A 17,703-nucleotide genomic window follows, 5' to 3' on the forward strand; every position below is an offset into this window, starting at 1 on the left:
GATAGAACAACCCCCTGCTCAGTACAGGAAGCCTGATTCCCAGGCGGTCTCCCATCCAAGCACTGACCGGGACCAACCACACTTGGCTTCCAAGATCAGACAAGCGCGTGCACATCCAGCCCTTTGCTTGTTGCTGAGGAAAAGGGGGGCTGCTGAGGAAGCTATGCAGTCGGTAGCCGGAAAAAGACATGGGGCCGTCGAGAGCTGTGATTGGACAGGAGGGAAATACAAACACCGCCGCATATGGACAGGTGGGGGAGGGGACTACGACTGCATATGGTAGCGAAGGCGGAAAATCAGAGCACATTAAGGGGAAATACCGGGATATTAGGGTATTGAAAGTGGGAGCATGGAAGTGAGAAATCCCAGTTCCAATTCAAGGTGGCTACTGCGTAGTGTGAAAGGCAGGTGGTGAAACCTCATTGGAAGTGAAAAAAGGTGATAAGTGTAGATCCAGCCTAAGTCTTCTGAGCCTTCTGCTTCTTTGCTGGCTAGGCCAAAAGTAAAGAAAGACTCCCGCCCAAAGAAAAGTCTCTACTACTTCATCTTAGGATCCAACTACAGCAGGCCTGGCTAGCAGATCCTTGATCTCTCCAGTTACAGTATAAACATATACATTTCTTCTACTTTAATATGATACAGAGCTGGGGGCAGCACAGGTTACTCCAAATGGCTTCCCTCCATGCACCAAGTCAAGGAATATTTTGGGTCCTATGATCATAACACTGGCTCTTAAGAACAACAGGCAAAGGAAACTGTATACTTTGGGGTGACTATTAATAATGAATCCATGGTGGCTAATAAGCCTGTCATTGCACTTTGTCACATTGGAATCTAATGACTGGATGATTTGAAGAAGAGATGGTGCAGTATGCCATGGATGTTGTAATAGTGGAGACAATTATCCTGAACCTTCTTTATATCTGATTCTATCTTGTTGAAGAAAATTTTTATTGGGAAAATTGGTGGTTGGATGAGGGTGAAAATAAGAGGCTAATTCACATCAGAATGCGCATTTGAGTGTAGTTATCTGTCATCACTGCATTTTTAATTTTAAAACCCTTAGCTTTTAAATTAAAAAATCCTTACAGACAAAGCCAATTATGAAGCTAGCAAGCTAGTAGGTGTGCAGTAGCAGTCCAGTGCTTTGCACTAAATACCACATGTACGACTACTCAGCTGCTGGGCAGATAGGTTTCATCTTTAGTGCAAAGACCACCTGGCTGTTAAGGTTCATTCCCTTGAGGCTAAGGATCAAACAACACATTATGGTAAATGCATAGTGAGTTGGTGAGAATAATATTTTTTCTCTAGAACAAGTGTGTGTAGCCCCATTAGGGTGGTGACCACCATGCGCCCACTGCACTGTTTTTTTCCTGAAATCCTCCCTACCCTGGCAAATGGGTAAAAGTAGAAAGAAAGAAAGAAAGAAAGAAAGAAAGAAAGAAAGAATCTCTTGGTGTCAATAACACCAAGAAGAGGCAGGATGGTATATCGATGAGACTTCCAGGGATGTGGAAGAGGTGTCCCACTGATAACGCCATTGATGTGACAGAAGATGAGGCTCTCAGGACAGGAGAGTATCATACTAAGGAAGAGAGAAATGGTCCCTTGGAGGGGACCCATTTCTTAGCTTACTAATATCCTCTCCCATCTAGGATATGCTTCCAGGGGTGGGTCTGTGAGTGGTCCTGGTTAGGGGTGTTGTGAGAATTTGGACAGTGGTGCACACATAAGCAAGGATTCCTGTTGGAATTCTGGTGAGCAGAATTGAAGCAGGCACAGATTCCCTGCTTTGTTTTTGTATGTTCTCTTCTGCTTCCTTCCCCTGCCCCAATCACCTCAAACATTCAGGCATGCGATAGTGGCAGGCAGCAAGCATCCCTAGTCCTCAGCAGAGCATCTTTCCAAATCTCAAAATTCCTGGCAGGAATTCTACACATCATTTCCACCAGGGAGCATCAGTCTATTTTTTATGTATGCTACCACTTACCTATTCCTAATAGGTAAATTATTATCTAAATATTATTAAATATTATCTAAATTATCTTTATGATTATGCTGTTGACAAGTATGTTTTCCAGGTCTGATCCAGCCAACTTTCAGTTCCATAATAAGGTTAAAATAGATTAGGAAGCAATGAAGGATTTTAGGGAGAACCACAGCTTGGAAATGGAAACCACAGGCTGGAAACCCATAAAAACTAATGTCAATTTAATTTTCAGTATTTCACTAAGATAAAGTGAAACTAGGCCAGATCTACACCTCATGTCATATCATTATGATCCCATCATGGTGATGCTATATTCCTCTTGTGCAGCACACACAATGACATTTGTGTAATTTAACGATAATGTGGAATTAAAAGCAGGAAATAAAACTACAATAGCAGCATATGGAATGTGTAATGTGCCCTCAAAAGTTATCACTGCACTTCAATACCAATAAAAAGTACATATATACATCTAGCCTAAGTTGGCATGTGGTAATTAAAAAAAAAGACGAATTCAGCAGGCAGTTGACTCACAGTGCAATCCTATACGTCTACTCAGAAGTAAGTTCCATTTAGCACAATGTGGCTTACTTCCAAGTAAATGGTGTAGAATAGCAGCCTCGATGGTGTAATATGGGTCTATAGAACAACTAAAACGATTTGGGGAAACTGGTTAATATAATAAGGTTTTGTGTTGTGCAGCAGCAGAGGGGAGCAAGTCCCTTTCCATAGCCTAATTCAGGACAACAGGCAATTGAGATTTGGGAATTGGGGGCTCCCCTCAGGGAGCCACAAGGACAGTGAAGACAAAAAGGATGTGGAAAGGTGCTGAATATCACTTATTTATTTAAACTCACCAACACTTACTTGGCTTCAGATTACTAGTTTTTCATTCCTTCATATTGGGTTTATATCAGATAGTGTACAAGACTTGCAAAATTTGAAGTATGAATTTGTAATTTTATTTCTCAACTGGCTCATCTTTCCAAATTCCTCTGTGGAACTTGATTCATCCTAATTTTTATTTTATTTTTTTATTATTACTTTTATATCCCACCTTTTTTCTTCTCACAAGGACCCTAAGGCAGCTCGCATAGTCCTCCTCCTTTCCATACTATACTCACCACAACCCTGTGAGGTAGGTTAGGCTGAGAGTCAGTGACTAATCCAGTCACCCAGTGAGGTTCATGGCCAAGTGGGGACTAGAACCCAGACCTCCCCAGTTGAAAACCCTAACCACTACACCACATTGGCTCTCACATCTCCTATACTGGTGATAATTTATAAAACATCTCTCTCTTTCCTGGCCTCTGTCAGCTGTAACCTTCACTCTAGTCATGGTTGTTGTTGGTCAGTCGTTAAGTCGTGTCCGACTCTTCGGGACCCCATGGACCATAGCACACCAGGCCTTCCTGTCCTGCGCTCTCTCCCGGAGTGTGCTCAAATTCATATTCATTGTATTGGTGATGCTATCTAGCCATCTCATCCTCTACCGTCCCCTTCTCCTTTTGCCTTCCATCTTTCCCAGCATCAGGGTCTTTTCCAGGGGGTTTTCTCTTCGCATTAGGTGGCCAAAATATTTGAGCTTCAGCTTCAGTATCTGTCCTTCCAATGAGCACTCAGGGTTGATTTCCTTTAGGATTGACTGATTGGACCTCTGTGCAGTCCAGGGGACTCGTAAGAGTCTTCTCCAGCACCACAGTTCGAAAGCATCAATTCTTCGGCGCTCAGCCGTCCTTATAGTCCAGCTCTCAAAGCCATACGTTGCTACTGGGAAAACCATAGCTTTGATTAGACGGACCTTTGTCGGCAAGGTGGTGTCTCTGCTTCTTACTATGCTGTCTAGGTTGGCCATAGCTTTCCTCCCAAGGAGCAAGCGTCTTTTAATTTCATGGCTACAGTCACCATCTGCGGTGATCTTGGAGCCCAAGAAAGTAAAATCTGTCACTGCTTCCATTTCTTCCCCTTCTATATACCAGGAAGTGATGGGGCCAGATGCCATGATCTTCATTTTTTTAATGTTGGGTTTCAAACCAGCTTTTGCACTCTCCACTTTCACCCTCAACAAGAGGCTCTTGAGATCCTCTTCGCTTTCTGCCATTAGGGTGGTATTGTCTGCATACTGGTGGGGACGAGGGAGAGGGCCTTCTCTGTGGTGGCCCCCACTCTGTGGAACTCCCTCCCTAGGGAACTCTGTCATGCCCCCTCTTTAATGAGCTTCCGTCGTGCATTAAAAACGTGGTTGTTCAGGCAGGCATTTGGGGTGGGTTAGGGTATTTAAAAAAAAAAAATTATGGTAAAATTTTATTGTTTTAAATTGTTTTATGGTGGGTTGTACATCGCCCAGAGTGGCTGGGTGACCAGTCAGAGGGGCAATTAATAAATTTAATAAATAAATAAATAATAATATCTGAGGTTGTTGATAATTCTCCCGGCAATCTTAATTCCGACCTGTGATTCATCCAACCTGGTGTTTGTCATGATGTACTCTGTATATAAGTTAAATAAGCAGGGCGACAATATACAGCCTTGTTGTACTCCTTTCCCAATTTTGAACCAGTCAGTTGTTCCATGTCTGGTTCTTACTGTTGCTTCTTGACCCTCGTACAGGTTTCTCAGGAGACAGGTAAGGTGGTCTGGTACTCCCATCTCTTTAAGAATTTGCCACAGTTTGTTGTGATCCACACAATCAAAGGCCTTAGCGTAGTCAATGAAGCAGAAATAGACGTTTTTCTGGAATTCTCTTGCTTTCTCCATGATCGAGCGAATGTTGGCGATTTGATCTCTTGTTCCTCTACCTCTTCGAAACACAGCTTGTACTTCCGGTAGTTCTCGGTTCACATACTGCTGAAACCTAGCTTGTAGGATTTTGAGCATAACCTTGCTGGCATGTGAAATGAGCGCAATTGTATGGTAGTTTGAACACTCTTTGGCATTGCCCTTCTTTGGAATTGGAATATAAAGTGACCTTTTCCAGTCTTGTGGCCACTGTTGAGTGTTGCAAATTTGTTGGCATATTGAGTGCAGCACTTTAACAGAATCATCTTTTAGGATTTTAAATAGCTCAGCTGGAATACTGTCATCTCCGCTAGCTTTGTTGTTAGTAATGCTTCCTAAGGCCCATTTGACTTCACTCTCTAGGATGTTCAGCTCAAGTTCAGTGACCGCACTATCATGGCTATCAGGGACATTAAGATCTTTCCTGTATAGTTCTTCTGTATATTCTTTCCACCTCTTCTTAATCTCATCTGCTTCTGTTAGGTCCCTGCCTTCTTTGTCCTTTATCATGCCCGTCTTTGCACAAAACGTTCCCTTGGTATCTCCAGTTTTCTTGAAGAGATCTCTAGTCTTTCCCATTCTATTGTTTTCCTCCATTTCTTATTGCATATGTAAAAACCTCTAACATAACAGACTGCTTCTTATGGTACCATGGCTCGTTATCCATGCAGCACATCTGAGCCAATTAGGCTGAAATCCTACACATACCTATCTGCACATAAGGTCCATTTAACTCGGTGGATCTTACTTCTGAGTAAACATGCATAGGATTGTGCTATTAATCTCTCTGCCTCATCTGTACAACAGAAATAATGATACTTGATTTTCTGTAGAAAACACAATATAACCACTATTTATAAACTAAATGCTTATGTAATTGGACACTTTTTGAGTCCATCATCATCATCTCAGAATGGCTAATAGCAAGTTAGGCTGCAAACATATGTTCACTTACATGGGAGTAAACCCTGGTGAAATCAATTGGACTTGTGCTGGTAGTTATATATATTTTGAATTTATCTGTTCAAACTCATTTTTTAGCCTGCCGGCATATCTTGTTGTTGTTCAGTCGTTCACTCATGTCCGACTCTTCGTGACCCCATGGACCATAGCACACCAGGCCGTCCTGTCCTGCGCTGTCTCCTGGAGCGTGCTCAAGTCCATATTCATTGCATCAGTGATGCTAGCTAGCCATCTCATCCCCTACCGTCCCCTTCTCCTTTTGCCTTCAGTCTTTCCCAGCATCAGGGTCTTTTCCAGAGAGTTTTCTCTTCGCATTAGGTGGCCAAAATATTTGAGCTTCAGCTTCAGTATCTGTCCTTCCAATGAGCACTCAGGGTTGATTTCCTTTAGGATGGACTGATTGGACCTCCTTGCAGTCCAGGGGACTCGTAAGAGTCTTCTCCAGCACCACAGTTCGAAAGCATCAATTCTTCGGCGCTCAGCCTTCCTTATAGTCCAGCTCTCACAGCCATACGTTGCTACTGGGGAAACCATAGCTTTGATTAGACGGACCTTTGTCGGCAAGGTGATGTCTCTGCTTCTTACTATGCTGTCTAGGTTTGCCATAGCTTTCCTCCCAAGGAGCAGGCGTCTTTTAATTTCATGGCTACAGTCACCGTCTATGGTGATCTTGGAGCCCAAGAAAATAAAATCTGTCACTGCTTTCATTTCTTCCCCTTCCATATGCCAGGAAGTGATGGGGCCAGATGCCATGATCTTAGTTTTTTTAATGTTGGGTTTCAAACCAGCTTTTGCACTCTCCTCTTTCACCCTCAACAAGAGGCTCTTGAGATCCTCTTCGCTTTCTGCCATTAGGGTGGTATCATCTGCGTATCGCAGGTTGTTGATAATTCTCCCGGCAATCTTAATTCCGACCTGTGATTCATCCAACCCGGCATTTCTCATGATGTACTCTGCATATAAGTTAAATAAGCAGGGCGACAATATGCAGCCTTGTCGCACTCCTTTCCCAATTTTGAACCAATCGGTTGTTCCATGTCCGGTTCTTATTGTTGCTTCTTGACCCTCGTACAGGTTTCTCAGGAGACAGGTAAGGTGGTCTGGTACCCCCATCTCTTTCAGAATTTGCCACAATTTGTTGTGAGCTGGTATATCTACCTGCAATCTTAAGTATGTTTACTTGTAACTGTATATTATTTTATTGAGTGCATAATATTTTAACTGGCCTTAGTTAAAGGCTAAGTTGTATATGATTTCTGTTTTCAATTATTCAGATGTGCATATTAGACACAACTAATTAATATGTTTAGTATACTTCTCTTTCCCAAAAGAATTTGCATTAAATGTCAGCAAAAGGACTTACATTCCATCCATTTCTGCTTCTTTATTGCATATAAATATATTACCTGTATTCCTTGTGGCTCTGTAACTTGTAAAGAATAATATTGCATTCTGTTTATCTAGATGCTCAGTTCCACCAACTGCAGAGACAGGCAGAGTAGGGTCTTTTTGAAAGCTTTCCAATTGCTGTTAATGTTTCCTAGCATATGCACCATTTGATTAATTCATCATAGCCAGAAGTCTTAGCTCTTTCATGAGTAGCACCTTTTGAAACTCTTTCTTCTTTTATCCTTCCTGGATAGGATGCAAAGATCAGCACTTTTTCATATGCTACAGGGCAACTGAAAGACTCTGTGCTTTCACATTAGTCACCCACAGGAAGGATCTTCTGTTCGAAATCTGTATCATAGAACTGTGTTAGAGTCTCTGTTGGACTTTAGATACCAACTTGCAGACTGATGGCTGGTTTGTGGAGCTGGGCAGTTCCGTGTCATGCTATTCTCATAGTTTCTCCAAATGCATGGCTTCTCATCTCTTTTCCAGCTGTAGCTGTGTCTTTTAACTCTCCACCTCTCGGGAGCTAGGCACCCAGCCACTAGATTTTACTCGCATCACAACCACTAACTTTCCCCCACCCTTGTGTTTCCTCTACTCATCCCAGATTTCCTTAACATCTTCCCAAGCATCCTCTGCAGTATACAGGCAGGGAATAATGGCTGCAGAAAATAATTAAGTAGAAATGTTTGAGTATTCAAATTTTCAGAGCAGGGCTAGCCCTGGCATGCAGAAGGGTGAAGCAACCAGGGGTGAGCAACTTATGGACCATGGATAGCATGCAGCCCCTGCTGCAGCTCACTCCCCCCACCCTTTGCATTAAGTAAAAAAAAAAACTGGAGTGCCAAAAGGGTCAAAATTAGTTTGGGTGCCAGCAAAGTTTGACCCTTTTAGCTCTTTGTAGCCATCACAGATGCCTTTTAAAAAGTAGTAGTAGTGGTATTAAGTACCCATGGGGGGAGGAGTGCGGCCTGCAGGAGGTGTCCTGGGGAAAATGGCCCCCAGACCTCCCAAAGTTGCCAACCTTGGCCTGCACCCTGAGAAGTTTATAGAAAAATGCATTCATTTGTACTGAATATGGTACAAAAACATTTTTAAAGCAGTGGTGAGACCAGGTTGTGGGGTAGCATTTAGGCCCCAATTCAGGCAGACAAATGTTTTGGGCTGGCACTGCACACTTCAGTTGAGAATTGCCATAACTTGCACAGTCCTAGTTGCCAGAATGTGGTGGATATAGTGGAGTTGATATTTGACATCAAAGATGAGCACGATGGCAACAGGTGGATCTTTTAAATGTCCCTGTAATCATGGTTGTTTAATCATATGCTAAACTGGCTGTTCAATATTTCTTTATTGCACTGTAAAAAAGTGCTTTATAAATATAAAAAAATCCAGTTCTATTGTATAGTCCATTGACATATCAAACATTTAAAAGATATATAATAATCATCTCTAGAAGCTAAAAGCTCATCATTCAGAATTGTGACTTAAGTGCGCCCACTGCAAATAAGACCAGTTTATAGGTCACCAACCTTTGTGTCAGTTAGCAAAAAGATCAGTCCAATTGACTGTTCATACTGGTCCAAAAACTTTAATTAGTGAATGTGAATCCTTTTTTTTCTTTTGAGGATAAAGAGAGAACATCATGAAATATTATGTCAGTGTGTGTAAGTTCTGATATTTCCTGTGAAAGGAAATGCATCCATCTAAAGGTGTGAACACACACACACATTTATATCCCACCTTTCCACCAAGGAGCTCAAGGAAGCATACATGATTCTCCTGGCTCCCTGTCCATTTTATCCTCATAATAACATAAGGGCCATGCTGTATCGGACCAAGGCTCCATCTAGTCCAGCATTCTGTTCACACAGTGGCCAACCAGCTGTCAACTGGGAACCCACAAGCAGAACACAAGTGAAACAGCAGCCTTCTATCCATGTTCCCCAACAACTGGTGTACATCGGCATACTGCCTCTGACACTGGAGGTAGCTCATAGCCATCAAGACTAGTAGTCATTGATAGCCTCTAGGAATCTGTCTAAGCTCCTTTTAAAGCCATCCAAATTGGTGGCCATCACTACATCTTGTGGTAGCGAATTCTATAGTTTAACTATGCACTGTGTGACAAAGTACTTCCTTTTATCTGCCCTGAATGTCCCACCAATCAGCTTCATAGGATGACCCCGAGTTCTAGTATTGTGAGAGAGGGAGAAAAATGTCAGCCTATCCACATTCTGCACCCTATGCACCATGCATGTACACCTCTAACATGTCTCCCCTTACCCTTATTTTTTCCAAGCTAAACAATCCCAGCTGTTGTAACCTTCCCTTATAGGGGAGTTGTTTCAGCCCCTTGATCATTTTAGTTGCCCTTTTCAGCACAGCAACCTGTGATGTAAGTTAGATTGAGAAACACCAACTAGTCCAAGGAGCTGAAGTCACAATAGCTCTACAGGAGCTGTTAACCCAGCCAAGGAAGACATGAGCTTATATGCTGGCTGTCACTAATTCACCACTTGCAGCTGTCTGCCTCATCAGCAGCCACAGCTGAGTCTTTCTTCTCATGAGTAGACCCTTGCTTCTGAGTAGACACTTCCTCATAAGTATACCATGGGCAAAAGGGACTTCTGGCAGTCAGGTGGACGCTCTGGCGATGGTTCTCAGCATCCCACCTGGTCTGTTGCAGTCAGTGCTCTGATGATCCATGGACAGAGGGAGGAGAGTCTGGAGCTATGGCTAGACCTTAGACAGGGTTAAAGGGGTTTTTCATTACCTCCGTTGACACATCCCTGCCACAGGCTCCCTCAGGTTGACCCAGGTCTACTGTAGGTGTGGGCAGTGCTGGGGAATCAGATTTCTGCTCCTCTGAAGAGGTCATCCTTTGGCTTGGGTCAACTGCAAATCTGACACTGAGTGGGGATATCCCTGGACCTAGTTCAGCACTCTACCCACTACATACTTCCCCTGTATCTCCAACAGCCTATTTTAGACTTTACTCAGAAATAATATGACCACATCTAGGATATTTAAGTTAAGGGGCACCCAAAATTCACATTTTTCCTGGGCTCTTGAAATGGGTTACTTCCAATCACCGTACATTTGACCAAGATCTCACTGGAACTATAGACATGTGAAAAGCATTATTTTTGCATAGACATGGCTTCAGTGTATGATATACTTCTGGTTTCCCTGAATTTCTGAATTGTTAGCACAGAATACAAGTACCAGTATTTAAGCTGCAATGAAACTGCAATGCACAAAGCTCTAGAAAAATGTTAAGCTCCATCTTCCATTTTTTCCCACTATTCAGTATTTTTTCAGCATCTATCCAGGAAATATCTAGATATGGCTAGAAATCAGGGGCGTTGCTAGGTTCTTAAAAGATCCAGGACACAGGCCCATAACACAAATTTGCATGTATGTATGACCGGAAGGTCGGCAGGACAGCAGTTCGAGACCCGAGTGCTGCGTGACGGAGTGAGCTCCCATCTTCAGTCCCAGCTCCTGCCAACCTAGCAGTTCGAAAGCAAGAAATTGCAAGTAGATAAATAGGTACCGCTTCGGCGGGAAAGGTAACAGCGTTCCGTGCACCTCGGTGTTCAGTCATGCCGGCCACATGACCACAGAAGCGTCTTCGGACAGCACTGGCTCTTGGGCTTAGAAATGGGGATGAGCACCGCACCCTAGAGTCGGACACGACTGGTTGGGGACACCTTTACCTTTTTATGTATGTATGTATGTATGTATGTATATCTAAGTGTGTGTGTGCATGCAGTGTGCTTGCGTGTGTGTATAGATTACATACATGTACATACATACATAAGAAGTGTGCACTGACCCTCCACCTCAGTTCAACTCAGACCCCAATTCAGCATTTTGGAAAACATCCTGCTTCTGCTCTGGCCAATTTGTAGTTGGACCACTTCAGCTCAGCACCAAACCTGAGTCAAGGTTTGGAAAAATGAGTCTTTATGCTTCCTGTTGACTACCATGGGAAATTAGGAAAAAAAAACCTGTAACTTTTTTCTCTTGGTCAGAACTGGATGATTCAGGCATAGTAGCCCCCTAGAAGGGGATTACACAAAAAAGTGCAGGTTTTATATTTTTATTTTCTTTTAAAGAGAACTGCCAATAGCATTTTAATTCCTCGGAAGAATTGGATAAACATTTCAGGATTCATTGCCCCATCAGAGGAGATCATGTCTGCCAAATTTCAGAATGCTAGCCACAAGGCTTTTGGTGCAAGGGTGGCCTTGACGTTTTGAGGTCTCCCAAAGAGGACATACTTATCTCCCCATGTTCCTTGTGGACCATTGTTCTGAAAATTACTGCCAGCCTAGAGGTGTCCCTAAGTAAGAAACCAGAAAAGTTTCAGATGGATAGGTGCAGCAGTTCATGTGGAAGGGGAGTTCTCCAATTTGGGGGAGGGAGAGATTTGTTTTCCCTTCGCCCCATCCCCAATAGTTTTTGGGTAAATTTGTATGAAAATGCACAGGGCATTAGAAGTGTCCCCCAGGCAAGAGACCTGCAAAGTTCCTGAAGGATATACATGCATGCAAATTTAGAATGACTAGGATTTATTTACATTTCACCAATGTTAGCAGGGGAACATGGGTGGGAAGGCGCTATTGCACTCACGTCCTGCTTGTGGGTTTCCCGTGGGCATCTGGTTGGCCACTGTGTGAACAGAATGCTGGACACGATGGACCCTTGTCTGATGCTTGTCTTATGGTCTTAAATAGAGAGTGCCTCTAATTATATGCAGAATGTTTTTCTTTCACCACTGAGCACTTACATTCGCCCCCTACTAATTCTATTCCCCGCCATGCAACCATCCCTCCTCATCCTACCATCCTCCAGCACTCTTCATAAAGACAGATGTCTTGTTTTGTGCAACTCTCCTCTACCTCCTCCTTGTTATGCACAAGCTCTCATTGTACCTTCCTCCCCGTAACTTAATGTATGCCAAGACTTCACCAGGATTCAGCCAATGAGTCTGTTTTCAAAACTAGGGCTGTCATGGAGAAACTAAGAGCATGCACTAAGTGCCTTTCCCTCACCACTGAAGCTAGAGTTCATGCAACCCCTCCCCCAAACCCACAAATGTCAAAACATGCATAGGACTGAGCTGAAAGTGTAGTCAATTTATTAGACGGAATTGGGTAGGCACTGTATTAAGCTTGCAGTACCATGCTCATAACTCAGGACTTATTTCTGAGTAAACATGCAGAAGATCAAGGTGCAAACCTCCCTGCAAAAGTAACTTGTGCTGGAATCCTATGCATACTTTCCTGAGGGTAAGCCTCATTAAACATAATGGGACTTCTGAGTAGGCATACATAGGATTGCATAAAGTAGCCATATTTATCTCCCCTCCAAAAACTCCTTTTTTTAATTAAAGTTTTCTGTTCATTGGAACATAGGAAGCTGCCTTATACTGAGTCAGACCCTGGGTCCATCTAGCCCAGAATTATTGACATTGACTGGCAGCAGCAGCTCTCCAAAACTTTAGGCAAGATTCTTTCGTAGCCCTACCTGGAGATGCTGGGGATTGAACCTGGGACCTTCTGCATGCCAAGCATGTGCTCTACCACTGAGCTACAGACCTTCCTATTGCTGGATGATGGCAACTGACAAACGCAACAGCCTCAGTTTTGTTTCTCTGCAACCATGAACCCACTCTTCTCAAAGACTTGAGTGATGAGAAGGAGAAAAACCAACCCTCTTATCTGTTTGTATAAAGTCAAATACAGTTCAGAACTTCTCTTGCCTGCCGAAAAGAATTCTCTTTAAGAATTCCCCAAGATATGCATTGGGTGGAATAAAGAAGAGAAAGAAAGAGAAAGAACAGGATAGGGGAGCGAATAAGAAAAGAAGAATAGTGATTGGAAATGTGCGCAGGGGTGGGGGGTGGAGAGAATTCCCTAAGTGAAGTGGCTCCTTTCAGAGAGGTAGTACAGAGGAATTTAGGAGGCTGTGCAGGGTTTGCAAGGATTGCATGTAATTAAATGGACTTTCTGAGGTGAGGTGAGTGAGGGCTTTTTCTAGCTTTTTTTAAAATGTAGAACCTATTTAAAAGCTCCAGCAGTTTCTCCATCATGATGCCACATAGTCCTAACTCTCCCTTTGGGATTATTTGAATCCTACAGCTATTTAGGAAAGATTAAAGTGGAGGGGAAGAAAGAAGTTTGTGGAGGCTGATTGTCTCCTTTGCTGTACTGAAGCTACTAAACTTCTGCAGAAGCCAAAGGTTCCAGTTTGGGGCAGTAAAATTAGATGATGTGTGAATACCAGTATTTCTCATGGAGCTCTTTCTTCCCTTTCTTCTCCCTCTTCAAAATTTCATCGGAAGCAAGCTCCCAACAGTGGGCATATAAGAGCAGAAAAGAAAAGGAGGGGGAGAGAGGATTTTTGCACCTCAAAAAAAACCCTACACCAGAAATTAGGGATAGTGACCTCCTAATAGTCACCCTAAACACTTCTGATTAGGATCTCTAATCCCCTGGGTGACTGGACAGTTTTTACTTTTTGTTTTAGACTTTGAGAAAAGGAAGATTTACGCATGGCTAGCGCAAAAGCCACTGGACCTAACTGTCTGAACTTTGGCAGGCTCAGTCATCCCTATAGGGGCTGCCAGGTTGCCAATTTCCATGCATGTATATGGAAGCACAAAAAAACTATAGCTCTTTGCTTTGACATATTTTCTTGAAAATAGCAAATTTTCTAGCACAAAAGCCACCGGGCCTGACTGCCTGAAATTTGGCACATTCAATCAGCTTTATGAGGGCTACTAAGCCACCAAATGTCGTGTATGTATCATACAAACTAAAAAAGGTATGGCTGTTTTTGTTTTCCAATGCAAGTCAAAGGGGGAAAGGAAAAAAATGGCTACTAGGACAGCTCAAAAGATCTAGGGCACAGCTCAAATGATATGGAGCCCATGCCCAGGTGGGCCATCATCGAAAGACGCCCCTGCTAGAAATTATACTTCCTTTGAAAAATTATTGAACTCCAGGGTACAAAAAGGATGATTCTCTAAAGAATATAAAAATATTGACATAGGTAATAGTGGAGTTGAAGCAGTTAAACAAAACTGGGAAAGAGAATGTCATATAACAGTAGCAGATGATCCACTGTAAGTGTGGATGTACAACTTCTCTTACAATGCAGTCCTATAGGTGTCTACATGGATGGAAGTGAGTTCAGTGGGGCTTACTTCCAGGTAAGTGTGTATAGGATTGCAACCTTAAGTATGTATTAGATGTGAATTCATTTTTCTTTATGTAAAAAAATAATTTACATGTGGTATTATGCCCCAGTTCCCAGCAGTGACAGATACTTGTTGGAGGTGTAGGATTAGAAAGGAAAACTTCACTTACGTATAGTGGTACTGTAGTCTGGTCAGGCAATCCTTGAACAAGCTTATAAGTACTATAAAAGCAATCACAGGTTTTGAATTACAATTAACTCCAGCTACTCTGCTCTTGGAACATATTAAAGATCAAATGCTTGGGATTACACTGTGATGGTAATGTACATGCTAGTTGCATGTAGATCTTGCTGGCAAAACTAGGTGAGTAGTTCATATACCATCAACTGATCAATGGAAAAATAAGATATATACTATCATGCTCATGGACTAAATTAGTGATTATAAATGCTGTGGAAGTGACAGATGAACTCAGTACTGACTTTTAAAAAAATGATTCAGTTTATTAACTAATAGAATAGTTATAGACCAGGTGAATTAATAACTCTGGATATACTAAAGATGAGATCAATTTTACGTACAGGAATATTAATGAGGGCAACTGTACATGAATTAGGTTGTATGACAGTTTATGCTGTTGTTGTTGTTGTTGTTTTTATTATTATTATTATTATTATTAATCACATACCTCAAAGCAGAATTATAACCTAAAGTTGTGATCTAGAATGTAATAAATCATAGTTAAATCCCATTAAAATCAATGGGACTTTGCAAGTTGAACTATTTTGAATTATTGCCTAAATGCTTATAATTATCTGAGTACTTAGTATTGTTTCATTGTAACTTGTCTTCAAATATCTTTTCACCTTTCTTTTGTTCATTCTTTCGAGGGGATAGTAAAACATTTGCTGTTCTTCTGTGTGTAATTATTCACCTGCGATATTAAGCCTGCTACATGCTTGAGCCTGACATATGCATTAATGTATTAAAGAGACACATTATGTATGCTGTCCCCTTCCAGCATATACCTTGTCACTCACTCTCAGAAAATTGAGATCCCCTTACTTTCAAGGCACTCGAAATATTCCTTGCAGGAAAAGCAAGGAAATAGCTAAATGGCCTGTTTTCATTTTTCTCTCTTGCAGCTACTGTTCTTGTTTTCTTGTCCTCCCAGCTACAAGTGCAGCTGCCATAGGGGGAGTGGGGAAGAAAACAGCCCATGCAGTCACCCTACCTAGGGAAAGCAGCAGGAACTGAGGACAAGTGTTTAGCTGTTAATTGATTATGAGAATTGCTCATGTCTTGTTTACTCCCTTCCCATCACCATGTTGCTTAAAATAAGTTTTTCAACATGTGTTAAAATGTATATGTGATACAGAATCGAAATGCAGTGCTCCCCCAAAATGTAAAACGATAATTATAATTTTTGCTCCAAACTGAAGGAAAGTTGGAGAAGTTTTCCCAGGTCCTAGAAATATCCATTTACCACCCCGAGATACTTCCTGTATTCTCTAGCAAGGAGAACTTGTGGCTTATATTCAAGGATGAATGAAAACCAGCTACAATAAGGAAGGCACTGATTAGAAGGGAATACTCCAGCTTGGGATGCTTGTACTGATTGTTCAAAGCAGAATCCAGTACACATGCAGATAAGTTTCTGTACCTATGTTGTCTCATTAAGGGTGCAATCCTATGCACGTTTAGACAGAAGAAGGCAACTAGCCCTCCCAAGTGTTAATGCATAGCACCGTTCACTCTTTCTGGTGTTGGGTTTTGAGCTTATATCCAATGTCAGTCCAACTTAGAGCAGGGACTTAAATTAGATTAACAATGGATACAACCCTTTGTCTTTTGTTTTTTCTTTATGTGTCAGTTGTATTATGTTCTTTGTTATTGCCTGGAGAAATTGGTTATTAGTTGTACCTTTTTATTATACAATATAGTTTTATTATTGTGCTGTATGGCACTCTGGGTACTTTTAACAGAAGAGTGAGATATTGGTCCTGTTCAGATGTACATTGGGGAAGGCTGGTTAGGCTAACCATGGTGCATGGTGGTTACCGCTAACCACTGTGAGTGCTAACCACCCTCCCTCCTGCAGGAACCTGCAGTCATCTGGATAGGTGGCCATGCATCCAAGCAGTCTTTGTGCTGTTGGCCATTTTGGTGCTTGGTACGGCTAGCCACTTTGGTGCTTGATGGTGTTGGCCATTTTGGTGCTCAGTGGCTATTCCTTCTTTGGCTGCTCTTGCTACAGAGCTCTATAGCAGTGTCAATCAGAGAGACTGTTCAGACATCACGCTAAGCCATGGTAGAGCCCAATAATCATCTTGCAGCAAGTGGTTAGTGAACATGGTTAGTCTGTGGTTAATAAACCACCATGGTTGGGGCAGATGCCTGTTCAGACATCATTCTAAGCCAACTTGGTTAGCTTAAAACTAACCATCATGGCTTGGCATGATGTCTGAACAGGGCCATTAATGAAGTATTTGGTGTTGTTATTGCTATGGGATTCACAAGGGCATGGGAGGAGTAAGGCTCAAATACGATGACAAAAGAGACAGCGGCACCAGTGTTTTATACTTCCCAATGTGTCTCGAGAATACCACTTTATCACAGAAAATTCTCCAAATGATTGCTTAGGGCTTCTTGCTTCTAACTCACTCAAGGAAGACTCTTGAATGGTGAAGGTTATTAAACCCTTCCTGAAAGGGGGTTGTGCCATCAGTGTTAAAGGAGCCTATTGTGTAGAATTTGTTGGCGGGGGGGGGGACTACATTAGACCCCTCAGACTTCAACAATTCTCAATTTCAAATGTTCCATATCTGGGCAAGATACTGGAATATATAGTGACAGGGAGAAACCAATTATCTCCTTCCTTTTCAGTCTGGATTTTGGCTTGGATAGGACTAAAACTATCTTTGTGACCTAACCTGTCCTGGGAGATGGACAGAGGGAATGCAATCCTGTTAATTCTACTGGACCTCAAAGCAGCTTTCAGTTCCATTAACCACAGTGTCCTTCAGGGATGTCTCAAGAATATGATAGGCAATACTGTATTTAAGTTGCTTCAGCCATTCCTGGATGGGAGGCTCCAGACTGTGGTGGTAGAAGACTGCTACTCCACTCTGTGGCCAGTAGCTTAGGGGGTTCTGCAAAATTCTATCTTGTCTCCCATGTAGCTCAAATCTGTATGAAATTGCTGAGGGAGACCAGCCAGAGATTTGGATTTAAATGTCATTAGTATGTTGATGATATACAGCTCTCTCTCTGTTTTTATCAAATCCCACAGAGGCAATGGCGGCCATGAACTCATGGTCTCAGATCAGTAATACACTGTACATGAGTAAAGAAATAGGCA

At 42.3% G+C, this 17,703-nt stretch overlaps 1 protein-coding gene across 1 annotated transcript in view; it reads left to right on the plus strand.

The window, feature by feature from the left end:
- The window catches only part of PTPRZ1 (protein tyrosine phosphatase receptor type Z1), a 187,639-nt gene that overhangs the window by 80,239 nt on the left and 89,697 nt on the right, over window positions 1–17,703 (plus strand). The gene's annotated exons all lie outside the window — the stretch shown is intronic.

The sequence above is a fragment of the Heloderma suspectum genome, chromosome 7 (assembly GCF_057233095.1).
Source record: "Heloderma suspectum isolate Gila_16-S chromosome 7, 16-S_ref, whole genome shotgun sequence".
Taxonomy (NCBI): domain Eukaryota; kingdom Metazoa; phylum Chordata; class Lepidosauria; order Squamata; family Helodermatidae; genus Heloderma; species Heloderma suspectum.